Source organism: Dasypus novemcinctus, chromosome 9 (assembly GCF_030445035.2).
Source record: "Dasypus novemcinctus isolate mDasNov1 chromosome 9, mDasNov1.1.hap2, whole genome shotgun sequence".
NCBI lineage: Eukaryota > Metazoa > Chordata > Mammalia > Cingulata > Dasypodidae > Dasypus > Dasypus novemcinctus.
Genome location: NC_080681.1, coordinates 67,352,784 through 67,365,033, shown reverse-complemented (window position 1 = coordinate 67,365,033; position 12,250 = coordinate 67,352,784). Strand labels below are relative to the sequence as shown.

The window sequence follows — 12,250 nt, the reverse complement described above, 5'->3', positions numbered from 1 at the left end:
TTAGTGGTTTACATTATAGTTTACACTCTCCCCCAGTCCACCCAGTGGGCCATGGCAGGACATACAATGTCCAGCATCTGTCGTCTCTGCAATACCACCCAGGACAACTCCAAGTCCCGAAAATGCCCCCACATCATAACTCTTCTTCCCTGTCCCTACCCTCAGCAGCTACCATGGACACTTTCTCCACAACAGTGCCACTGTATTAGTTATGGATTGCTGCAAAACAAATTACCCTAACACTTAGTTCCTTTAAGCAACAGGATTTATCTTACAGTTTCTGTGGGTAAAGAATCTGGGCACAGGTTAGATGAGTCTTCTGATTCCTAGTTTTTCCAAAGGTGTTGGTCCAGGGTCTGTAGCCTCATCTAAAGGCTTGACTGGGGAAGAATCTGCTTCAAAGTTCATTCAGTGGTTATTGGCAGGATTTAATTCCTTGCAGGTTGTTGGAATGAGGGTCTTAGTTCTTCACTTACTGTTGGACAGAGGCTGTCTTCAGTTCTTTGTTGCATGTGTCTCTCCATAATGGCAGCTTGCTTAATCAAAGCATATGAGTCAAGAAAATAATAGTTTGTCAGCCCAGTGGTGGTCCTGGAGTTAAAAGTTGGGTTAAAGGCCCTCAGATTCCTGGCATTCCGGATGGTCTCAGAAATGGAGGAGCTCCTGGATGTGGCCCAGGACGAAGGCCCATAGGTGGTCCAGGTGGCTGTAAAATTTGTACAGGTGGTGGTCCAAGAAGTAGTGATCCTGGCATGGAAGGTGCTTATATCTGAGAAGGAGGAACAGGTGTGGAGAAGCCTACTGATATAAAGAAGCTGTAGATGTGCCATGAGAGATTCTTCTTTATGCTGTTTTCGTGATTGCTTTTCTGCTTCAGAATCATCTTCATCATCACTCTCTGAAAATTCCTCTACTTTTCATCCCTCCTCTGGGGTTTCCTGGCCCACCACTTGAAACATCATGGCTTGAAGAGGAGTCAGTTCTTTCATGTTCTTCCTTCCCCCCTCCCCCTCCTTGATTTCCAAGGCATTTCTGCAACTTGTACACTCAGAGCTGAATTTTTTTCCTTCATTGCTATCTCTCTCACCATCATCATGGTGCACAAAATCACCCCCTTCACTTTCTCCATCTGATCTGTCAGTGCCACTATCATCAAGCTTAATCTGATCCATGTCCTCAGGATAGCTGTCATCACCACTGGTGCTGAAAATATCACCGTCATGACCTCACTGAGGAAAGGCAGGGGTATAGAACATACTTCATCTTCCTTACGATGAGGAGGACCTAGGGCAAAGCCCACTTCACAGCCATACATCTGCAAGACCTGAGGAGGAAGTGGACCAAGAGGTTTTCTGCCAGAGGGCAAATATAGAACACCATGTCCAAGAAGATGAAGAATAGAAACTGCTTGAGTTGAAGGTCCATAAGCTGAAGTCCTCCTAAGGATGAAAGGTGGCTGGGCATCAGGAAGTAGAATGTCCTGGATCAAGATGTTAGAAAGAGCATGAGGCATGTCTGGCAAAGGAATACTTTTAACTTGCACATGCTGAGCATTCTTGACAGCAACAAAATATTGGCTAAATCGAGCTCTCTTCTGTTCATATTCTACCTCTAACTTTCTCAATTCTTTGTAAATGTTTAGATTTTTTTCATAGTCATAGAATATGTTCAAAGGTTTCAGGCAGCTTTTCATGTTTGCCTTTCAGCAACTTCTCATTTAAATGTGGTTGTTGCATGAAGTTAAATTCCATTTCATCCAATTTCTCCATGTCCTCAAACCATCACGTGCTGTTTTTCATTCTTTTTTAATTCTCTCTTCTTGGCTTCCTTTCAGGTTTGTGTGTGGGGTTCATACATTTTCCATTCTTGGTGTAGGACGTAGATCTCTGTCCCATGTTTAACAGCTGAATTGTTTACTTCTTCATTAAAAACAAAACCAAAAAAACTTCTGCTGTGTTCCCAAGACTGCAAAAAGTGAGCTATGGATGATTCCGTGCCTCTTTTACTTCCTAGGGGTCTTCACCTCCACCCCTCGGGCAACCACTCAGCCACTGTCGTCTTGAAACCCCCCAGAAATCATAGTCTTCAAAAAAATTTTATTGCAGTAAAGTATAAAATTTACTATTTTAACCATCTTAAAGTATACAATTCAATGGCATTAAGTATATACACAATGTTGCATAACTATCACCACTATTTTTCAGAACTTTTTCATCATTCTAAACAGAAACTCTGTATTCATTAAGCAATAACTCCCCATTTGAATCAGTCTTTTTAAAAATCAATTTTATTGAAATGTATTCATAAACCATACACTCCATCTAAAGTGTACAATAATGGCATTTGGTATAATCACAGAGTTGTATATCCATCGTGTCAATCAATAGTAGAGCAATTTCATTACTCAAAAAAAAAAAAAAAAGAAAAGAAAAGAAAAGAAAGAAACCAGGGAGCAGTGTGGCTCAAGTAGTTGAGCATCTTCTTCCCACATGGGAGGTCCCAGGTTTGGTTTCATGTGCCTCTTAGAGACAAAAAAACAGACAACAAGCAAACAGGCAAGGAAGCCACCTCAGCGGAGCCTATGTGACTCAGTGGTTGAGTGCTGGCTTCCCACATAAGAGGTCCTGGGTCCAATCCCTGGCCCTGGTACCTGGAAAACAAACAAACAAACAAACCCTACCCCTTAGTAGTCACCTCTCAATCTATTTTCCTGCCATAAATAACTGTTAATCTATTCCCATTTCTATATTTTATTTGGTTTAGGTTTTGTATAGGTGGACTAAAACAGTATGTAGTAATGGAGGTGGCTCAAGCCATTGGGTGCCTCTCTCCCACATGGGAAATCCTGGGTTTGGTTCCTAGTGCCTCCTAAAAAGAAGATGAGCACACAACTAACAGAAGCATAGAGCAGACAGCAAGCACAAATGGTTGTGGTGGTGGGGGGGAATAAAATAAATAAAACAAATCTTTAAAAGAAATGATACGTAGTACTTTTTGCCTAGTTTCTTTCACTTAGCATACTTTTTTTTTACTATGATGAAAGTTTATTAATATATTACTATACATTACTGTCCATTTGTTTTGGTTGTATTTTTTGGCTCAAATATCACATTGATATTAACATCTTATAACATTAATGTACATTTGTTTTGTTTCATGGAAAAACATTTGTAAATATGCACTATTAACCATACGCATCTCATTTTCCATGAGAGTTTGCTATGTTGTACAGTCCCATGTTTCCCTTTGAAAATTTGTTTTTATTTGAGAAGTTGTGAGTTAACCAAACAATCATGCATACCATACAGGATTCCCATACATTATGCCACCACCACCACCTTACATTGTTGTGACACATTTGTTACAAATGATGAAGGAATGTCATAATATTATGGCTACCTATAGACCATAGCTTATCTTTGGTGAGTTTCCCCCACAAACTGTCCTATTATTAAATCCATGTATTAGTATATTTGCTATAGTTCATGAGAGAATATTCTCATATTTGTACAGTCCATCATTTATCTCAAGGTTCACTGTGTTATATGGTCCCCTGCCTTGTTTAATTCATCCAAATTGTACACTCAGTGGCTCTTAGTTTCATCACAGAGTTGTGCTGTCAGTAGCTCAGTTCATTTCAGAAGGCTTTTATTACTCCAAAAGGAAGAATCTCAAACCTCCTTAAAGCCCCCCATTATTGGCCCTTAGCATTGATTTAGTACATTCTTTGCCTTTGTAAATTACAATATTATTGGTAACTATAATGTATATGTTATACTAATTGTATTTTCCCCATGTACCTCCATATTCTTAACACCTTGTAATAGAGGAATATTCTTGAATTGTATTATTAACCACCATTGAAATCACTGTTATATAGTTCCTAGATTAACCTTTCTTTCTTTCAATTGACTTAACCTCTCTGGACTACCCCTTTCAGTCACAATGACATTTATAGTTCAGCAGTGTTGCTTATACTCACTATAATGTGTTAACATCAACTCTAACCATTTTCCCACATTTACAATCCCCCTTATTAAACATTTTACATACATTCAGCAGCAGCTCTCACTTCTCAACCCACATTCTATTTCCTAATAATCTATGTAGTTCAACTCCATGAGTTTACTCATTGTATTTAGTTGATACTTAATTTGTACACAATTTGTGTTTAGGTTGATTGTAAAGGTTTGTAAATGGATGGTGGTGATGATAGCACAATATTTTGAGTGTTTTTAACAATGCTGAATTATGTTTGTGACTATTGTAAGAAGAGGAAGTTTTGGGTTGTATATGTTACTAGAATGAAAGTTAGAAGTAAAATATGGGACCGTATAGCACAGTGAACCTAGTAGATGATGGACTGGGGTTAATAGTACAAGTATAAAAATGTTCTTTCATGAATTATAACAAACACAAACCACTAACACAAGGTGGTAATAATAGGACTATATGGACTATAGTTAAATGTACTATTTTCATATTCTTTCACCAGTTGTAGCAAAGGTACCACACTAATGTAAAGTGTCAACAATAAGGGGTACACAGCAATACTATTTTTTTTTTCATGACTCTTCTGTTCCCTTACAAATTCTCTAGTTAATGAATGAATTTAAAAAAACACAACACATTAGTTCAGTAAGATATGGCCCAAATGAATCAGGTTGGGCTTTTATCCAGATTACTAGAGTCCTTTATAAGTAGATTGAAAATAGAAAGATAAAAAAAACCAACATGGGAAGGATTCAGAAATCGGTGAACCCAGAGAAGCCAGAAGAGGCCACCATGGCTACTGCCATGTGACATAAAAGCCAAGTACTGAGGGTCAGCAGCAGCCAGCCTAGAATGCCACAGTATTTGGGAAAAAGCCTTGCCTGGATGACACCTTAATTTGAATTTCTCCTAGCTTCAAAACTGTAAGCCAATGATTCCTATTGTTTAAGACAACCCATTGCATGATATTTTTTGACAGCTAGGAGGTAAAACAGAGTAAAAGTTTTCTGCTGCCTCAGGAACTGGCACCAGGAACTTGCACTGGGATTGTGGGCTGGGTCTCACCGAGCTGGTAAAGGGATGGGTGAAGGACCGGCAAAGGTGTTTAAGGTTTTCCTACTGTTTCTCAGTTGTCTTTTTCTTGATTCAGCACTCTTTCTGTTATTTAAACCTGTAATTGTTTTTCTGAGCTATGCGAAGGATGGTTCTGCCTGTTTTTGCTTGTTGTTTAAAACCTCTGTGGGGACAGAACCCTGGAACATTTCACTTTGCCATCGTTTTGATGTCACTCTCTAAAAGTAATATTTTGAATAAGAATAGCCCCAACTCTCTCACTATAATGTACATATAGAACTTCTGAGTGAAAAATAGGCTACCAATACAAAAATATGCCCATGAGAAATGTTATCTGTCTTATCTTGGGATCTGGGTAGGAAGAAAAATATTGCCCTCAAGAATTTGCAACTTTTTTAAAAAAACATGTTTTATTGTATATGTTTTCTACTTTTTTTTTTTTTAGTTACTGGGGCTGCGGATTGAACCTGGACCTCATATGTGGGAAGCTGGGGCTCAACCACTGAACCACATTGGCTTCCTGACTTGGTTTTTTCATTTGTTTTGATTGTTTATTTATTTATTTATTTTTTTCAGGAGGCCCTGGGAACTGAACCTGGGACCTCCCGTGTGGGAGGCACTCGAACACTCAAGCCACATCCATGCGCCAAAAATTTTTAATTTCAGCCTGTCTTCATCAGGTTTGGAGTTCCAAGTTTTACTCTGTGTATGGTAATGACCCCCAAGCTGAGAAGTTGATTTAAAATGGATGCTAGAACTGAAACATCAACCTCTACATAGCTTAGACACAGACACTGGAATTAACTGCCTTCTACAGTTTTCTGTCTGCATGGACGTGACTTCACCAGCCCACTGCATTTATTAGTATAACTAGTATTCCAGGAGACTCTTGCAAACAACTTGATCATTCATTATAGGAGACAACAGAAACAAGGAGAGGGTATGAAACATTCTCCCTCAAAGCCTCCAGAAAGAACCAACTCTGCTGACACCTTGAGTTTGGACTTCTATCTTGCAGAACTGTGAGAGAATTTCTGTTGTTTTAAGCCTTACAATTAGTGGGATTTGTTACAGCAGCCAAAGGAAACCAATACATTAATCAATGTAAAACTCCAAAACAGAAAATTACAGAGAAAATATAAACTCAAAATCATAATCTGATTGCCAAATGGTAACTTCATTAACATTTTACATACATTTTTTACACATGCATATATGAACGCACATATATATAATATTTTATAACAAAAATGGTAAAATATCATAGCTTAACAGTTAGACAGTTAGTTTTGAATATTTTCTATGTTAACTATGTTTCTACAATGTGTTTTTAAATTTTTAAAAAAATTTATTGAAGTATATCACTAGTACATAATCATACATAAAATTAAGTGTAATTAATAGTTGTGAACTTACAAAACAAACATATATAGCATTGTAGAGGACTCTCAGTCCTCACCCTACCATCAATACCTTGCATTGTTGTGAAACATTTTTAACTAATGATTAAAGATCACCCTCAAAATATTACTACTAAACAAAGTATTCTTATATCATATTTACATGATTATTACTGTCTCATATCATATTTACATGAACATACATAATACAATGTGTTTTTAAATGATTGCTTTGTATTCCATTGATATGTTATCATTTATTTAGCCATTCTCTATATTAACCATTTAATTTATTTCCAGTTTTTTTAGTTTAGTCAATAATGTTGTACTGCAAGTTTTTGTACATGTCTTTTTTTAAAAAAGATTTATTTTATTTACTTATTTCTTCCCACCCTCTTGTTGTTTGTGCTTGCTGTGTCTGTCTTCCTTGTTTCTTTAGGAGGCACTGGGAGCCATACCTGGAACCTCTGATGTGAGAGGGAGGTGCCTAATCTCTTGAGCCACCCCCGCTTCCTGCTTTGTTGTGTCTCTCATTTTGTTTCTTCGCTGTGCTAAACCACTTAGCTACATCTACTCCCCTGAGTTTTTTGTTTGTTTGTTTTGTTTCACCAGGGATTGAACCTGGGACCTCATATGTGGAAAACAAGCACTCAACTGCTTGAGCTACACCAGCTCCCTGAAAATGTTTTAATGTGATGGGAAGGAGAGAGCTGGGAAGCAGTTAAAAGCAGATGGAGGATTGAGGTGGGGGTTTGTGAAGGCATTCATTCATTAAATCAATAAACATGTGCCCAACATCAATTATCAGTATACTTCTATAAAATCATAATATAAATACCAGAAATTTATGTTTATAAATTTAGAATGGAAATAATCATTAGTTTTTTAAATTAATTATTTTTATTTTTAAAGAAGCTTTAAATTACATAAATGTTACATAAAAAATATAAGGGATTCCCATATGCCCCATTCCCTCTCCCTCCCACACTTTCCAACATCAACAGCTTCCCTCATTAGTGTGGTATGTTTGTTACAATTGATGAACACATATTGAAGCATCGCTGCTAACCATGGATTATAGTTTACATTATAGTTTACACTCTGTCCTGCACAATTTTGTAGGTTATGACAAAATATACAATGGCCTGTGTCTGTCACTGCAATGTCATGCAGCAAAACTCCAATGTCCTGACAATGCCCCCGTATTACACCTATTCTTCCCTCTCCTGTCCCTCAGAACCTCTGGTGGCCACTGCCTTTATATCAATAATAAGAGTTCTTCCATTGTTACAATAATAATATCTATAATAGAATAATAATAAGTCTACTTTAGTCCATTGATAACCATTAATTTTTTTAAAAAGATTTATTTCTCCCCAGCTCCTCATTGTTTGCATTCACTGTGTCTGTTTGTTATGTACTGGTCTTCTTTTTTTAGGAGGCACTGGGAACCAAACCAGGGGCCTCCTGTGTGGGAGGGAGATGCCTAATCTCCTGAGCCACCTTCGCTCCCTGCTTTGTTGTGTCTCTCATGTGTTTCCTTGCTGTGTCTCTTGGTTGCATCATCTCACTGCGTCATCTTGCCATGCCAGCCTGCCACATCAGCTCACTGTTTTGCATGTCTTCTCTGGGAGGCACCAGGAATTGAACCTGAACCTCCCATGTGGTAGTCAGGAGCTCAGTCACCTGAGCCACATTTGCTTTTTGATAACCATTAATTTTTAATGGTACGCCCTTACATTTATTTATTTATTTATTTATTTATTTATTTATTTTTACAGATTTATTTTTTATTTATTTCTCTCCCCTCCCCCCCAGTTGTCTGCTCTCTGTGTCCATTTGCTGTGTGTTCTTCTGTGACCACTTCTATCTTTATCAGCGACACCAGGAATCGGTGTTTCTTTTTGTTGTGTCATCTTGTTGTGTCAGCTCTACGTGTGTGTGGCACCATTCTTGGGCAGGCTGCACTTTTTTTCACGCTGGGTGGCTCTCCTTATGGGGTGCACTCCTTGTGCGTGGGGCTCCCCTACATGGGGGACACCCCTGCATAGCAGGGCACTCCTTGCGTGCATCAGAACTGTCCATGGGCCAGCTCCACATGGGTGAAGGAGGCCCAGGGTTTGAACCACGGACCTCCCATGTGGTAGGCGGACACCCTATCCATTGGGCCAAGTCTGCTTCCCATGTCCTTACATTTAAAAATGAAGTGTTAGCATTATTTAACCAATCTTTATTCTTTGTAAAAGGATTGCAAATTAGCTATGATAATGTTAGTTTAAAAAGAATATCAGAGGGGACAACACAACAGTAGAGTAAGGAGCTCAGTCAACTCATCCTATAGTACAGTTAATAATTAGCCAGAGCTATCTAAATTGCCTATTTGTGGGACTCAGGAGAGCAGAAGAGCATCCTGCAACATCGTTGGAAGACTGGAGGGAGGAAAATGCCCACCTGCACTGAAGATTTATGAGTAGAGCACTCCACACAATGGATGCCAGAGCCCATCCCCTGCTGTTGGTTCAAGCCAAGTTGGGAGCTATTCCCTGACTGGAATTGGAAGCTCCATTTCCCAAAAATAGGGGAGGAAGAGACAGTTGGCACTGATTTCAGCTACTGATTAGTAAATTCAGCTGGCTAAAGTCAAAATCCTAAGAACAGATAAAGTTTGAACCTGTCCAAAGCAGAAAGAGGCTGGTGGCCTCCATTTTTTCAGGCGGTCCTGGGAATTGTACCTGGGACCTTGTACATGGGAACAGGTACTCAACCACTGAGCTACACCTGCCTCCATTTTAAATCCATCCCTGGCATGAGGGGAAATGGCATGAGGGGAAATGATTGAAAATCACAGTGAAGGTGGGTACTGGCTTCTTTGCATCCAGGTTGAATTGCAGCCTGAGCCTAGGCTCCAGCCCCACTTCTGGCAGGGAGGAAGCTGGTGACCCTGCACCAGGCTCTCTGGGCAAGAGTAGGCATTTTTGATCTGCAAGGACCAGATTGTTGGACACATCTGTGACTCCATCCCATCCCTGAAAGGACAGGAAGGGGCAGGGTTTTCCCAGTCTCTCTTGGCACCTGCAAGTGCTTTTGGCCCAGATGAACTGGATTGTTGCACACATCTCTGGCTTCATCCCTGATCCTGACAGGGGTAATACATCCTCATCCTCTTCAGGAAACTGCAGGCACTTTTGACCTGCACAGACTAGATTGTTGAGCAAACCCATGGATACATCTCTGCCCCCAATAGGATAGGAGGGGGGTGGTGTTTCCTCAACATCTCCAGGCAACTGTGGGTGCTTTCAGTACCAACCATATCCTCAGCTCCTATTCCACAACTAGCAATGAAAAAGAGGTAAGAAGCAGATGAAAAAGAGCTGAAAAAATCATATTGGCTAAACGTAAGTCATTATAAAGTTCCAAATTAAGTTGAACCAAGTATTAAGGAGGGGCTGTAGCACGAAGCCAATCAAACAGGAAGTCGTAGACTAAAGAGGGAAGAGGAGCCAAGAATAAATACATCTAGTAAATCAGATAGGGACACCAACAAAAAATTACAATCCATACCAAAAAGCAAGAAGATATGACCCAGTCAAAGGAACAAATTAAGCCTCCAGATGACATAAAGGAGTTAAGACAAATAATCATAGATATTCAAACAATTCTCCTTAATGAATTCATTGGGATGGCTAAAGAGATCAAGGACATCAAGAAGACACTGGGTGAGAACAAAGAATTTGAAAGCATACATAGAAAAATAGCAGATCTTGTGGGAATGAAAGGCACAATAAATGAAATAAAAAATACACTGGAGACATGTAGCAGAAGACATGAAGAAGAAGAAAGGATCAATGAGCTTGAAGACAGGACTTCTGAAAGCAAACATACAAAAAAAATAGATCAAGAAAAGAATGAAAAAAAAAAGAAAAGGACCTCTGGGAATTAAATGATTGCAAGAGATGTGCAAACATATGTGTCATGAGGTCCCAGAAGAAGAAAAGGGAAAGGGGGCAGAAGGAATATTTGAGGAAATAGTGGTAGAAAATTTCCCAACCACATTGAAGGACATAGATATCCATGTTTAAGAAGCACAACATACTCCCATCCAAATAAATCTGGATAGACCTACTTTGAGACACATAGTAATAAGAATGTCAAATGCCAAAGATAAGAGAGAATCCTGGGAGCAGCAATAGAAAAGTGATTCATCACATGCATGGGACTCCCAAAAAGATTTAGTGTTGTCTTCTCATCAGAAACCATGTAGGCAAGAAGGCAGTGGTTTGTATACTTAAGTTACTGAAAGAGAAAACTGCCTACCAAGAATCTTATATTCAGCAAGATTATCTTTCAAAAATAAGGGCAAGTTTAGAATATTCACAGATAAACAGAAAATGAGAGAGTTTGTAACTAAGAGACTGGCTTTGCAGGAAATACTAAAGGGAGTGCTATCGCCTGAAAAAAAAAGACAGGATAGGGAGACTTGGAAGAGATTCTAGAAATGAAGATTCTATCAGTAAAAGCAACTAAAAGTGTAAAAAGAGTGGTGAAAAAAAGATATGACAGATAAAACCCAAAGATCAAAATGGGTGAAGTAAAAACTGTTACAGTAGTAACATTGAATGTTAATGGATAAGCTCTCCAATGAAAAGACACAGTTTGGCAGAATGGATAAGAAAATATAAGCCATCTATATGCTGTCTACAACAGATTCATTTTAGATCCAAAGATAGACATAAATTGAAAGTGAAAGACTGGGAAAAGATATTCCACATATGCAGTAACCAAAAAGTCTGGAGTAGCTATATTTATTTTGGATGAAATAGACTTTAAAAGCAAAGCATTTAATAGAGACAATGAAGGACATTACATACTAATAAAAGGGGCAATTCACCAGGAAGAAATAACAATTATAAATGTATATGTGCCTAACCTGGATGCCCCAAATCACATGAGGCAAATACTGGCAAAATTGAAGGGAGAAATAGGTGGCTCTACAATAATAGCTGGAGACTTCAATACACTAGTCTCATTGTCACATAGATCTTCTGGGCAGAGGATCAATAAAGAAACAGAGAGATTGATAATATGATAAATAGACATACACAAAACATGCACCCTAAACAGCTGGATATACATGTTTCTCAAGTACTCATGGATCTTTCTCCAGGAAAGAACTTATGTTGGATCATAAAATTTCAAAGTAAAATTTGAAATATTGAAATTATACAAAGCACTTTCTCTGATCATAATGGAATAAAGCTGGAAATTGACAACAGGTCAAAAGAGGGAAAATTCACAAATATATGGAGAAAACAACACACTATTAAATAATCAGTGGGTCAAAGAAGAAACTTCAAGAGAAACCAATAAATACCTCAAGATGAATGAAAATGGGAGTACAGCATATCAGAACATATATGATGTAGCAAAAGTAGTGCTGAGAGGGAAATTTATAGCTCTCAATGCTTACATTTTAAAAGAATAAGAGTACAATGAATGACGTAACTACACAGCTGGAGGAACTAGGAAAAGAACAGGAAAGTATTCCCAAAGCAAGCGGAAGGAAAGAAATAACAAAGATCAGAGCAGAAATCAATGAAACTGAGAACAACAACAAAAAAAATAGAGAGAATTAACAAAACCAAGATTTGGACCAACAAAATTTACAAAACTTTAGCTAGACAAACAAAGAAGAAAAAAAAAAGGAGAGAAGGTGCAAATAAACAAAATCAGAAGTGAAAATGGGGACATTACTACTGACCCCACAGAAATAAAAGAAATCATTA

The 12,250-nt window shown here is 38.4% G+C and overlaps 1 pseudogene; it reads right to left on the bottom strand.

Annotated features, from left to right (window-relative positions):
• Positions 1-574: 574 nt before the first annotated feature.
• LOC101437729 (WW domain-binding protein 11 pseudogene) lies at positions 575-1,895 on the bottom strand (annotated as a pseudogene).
• Positions 1,896-12,250: the final 10,355 nt, after the last annotated feature.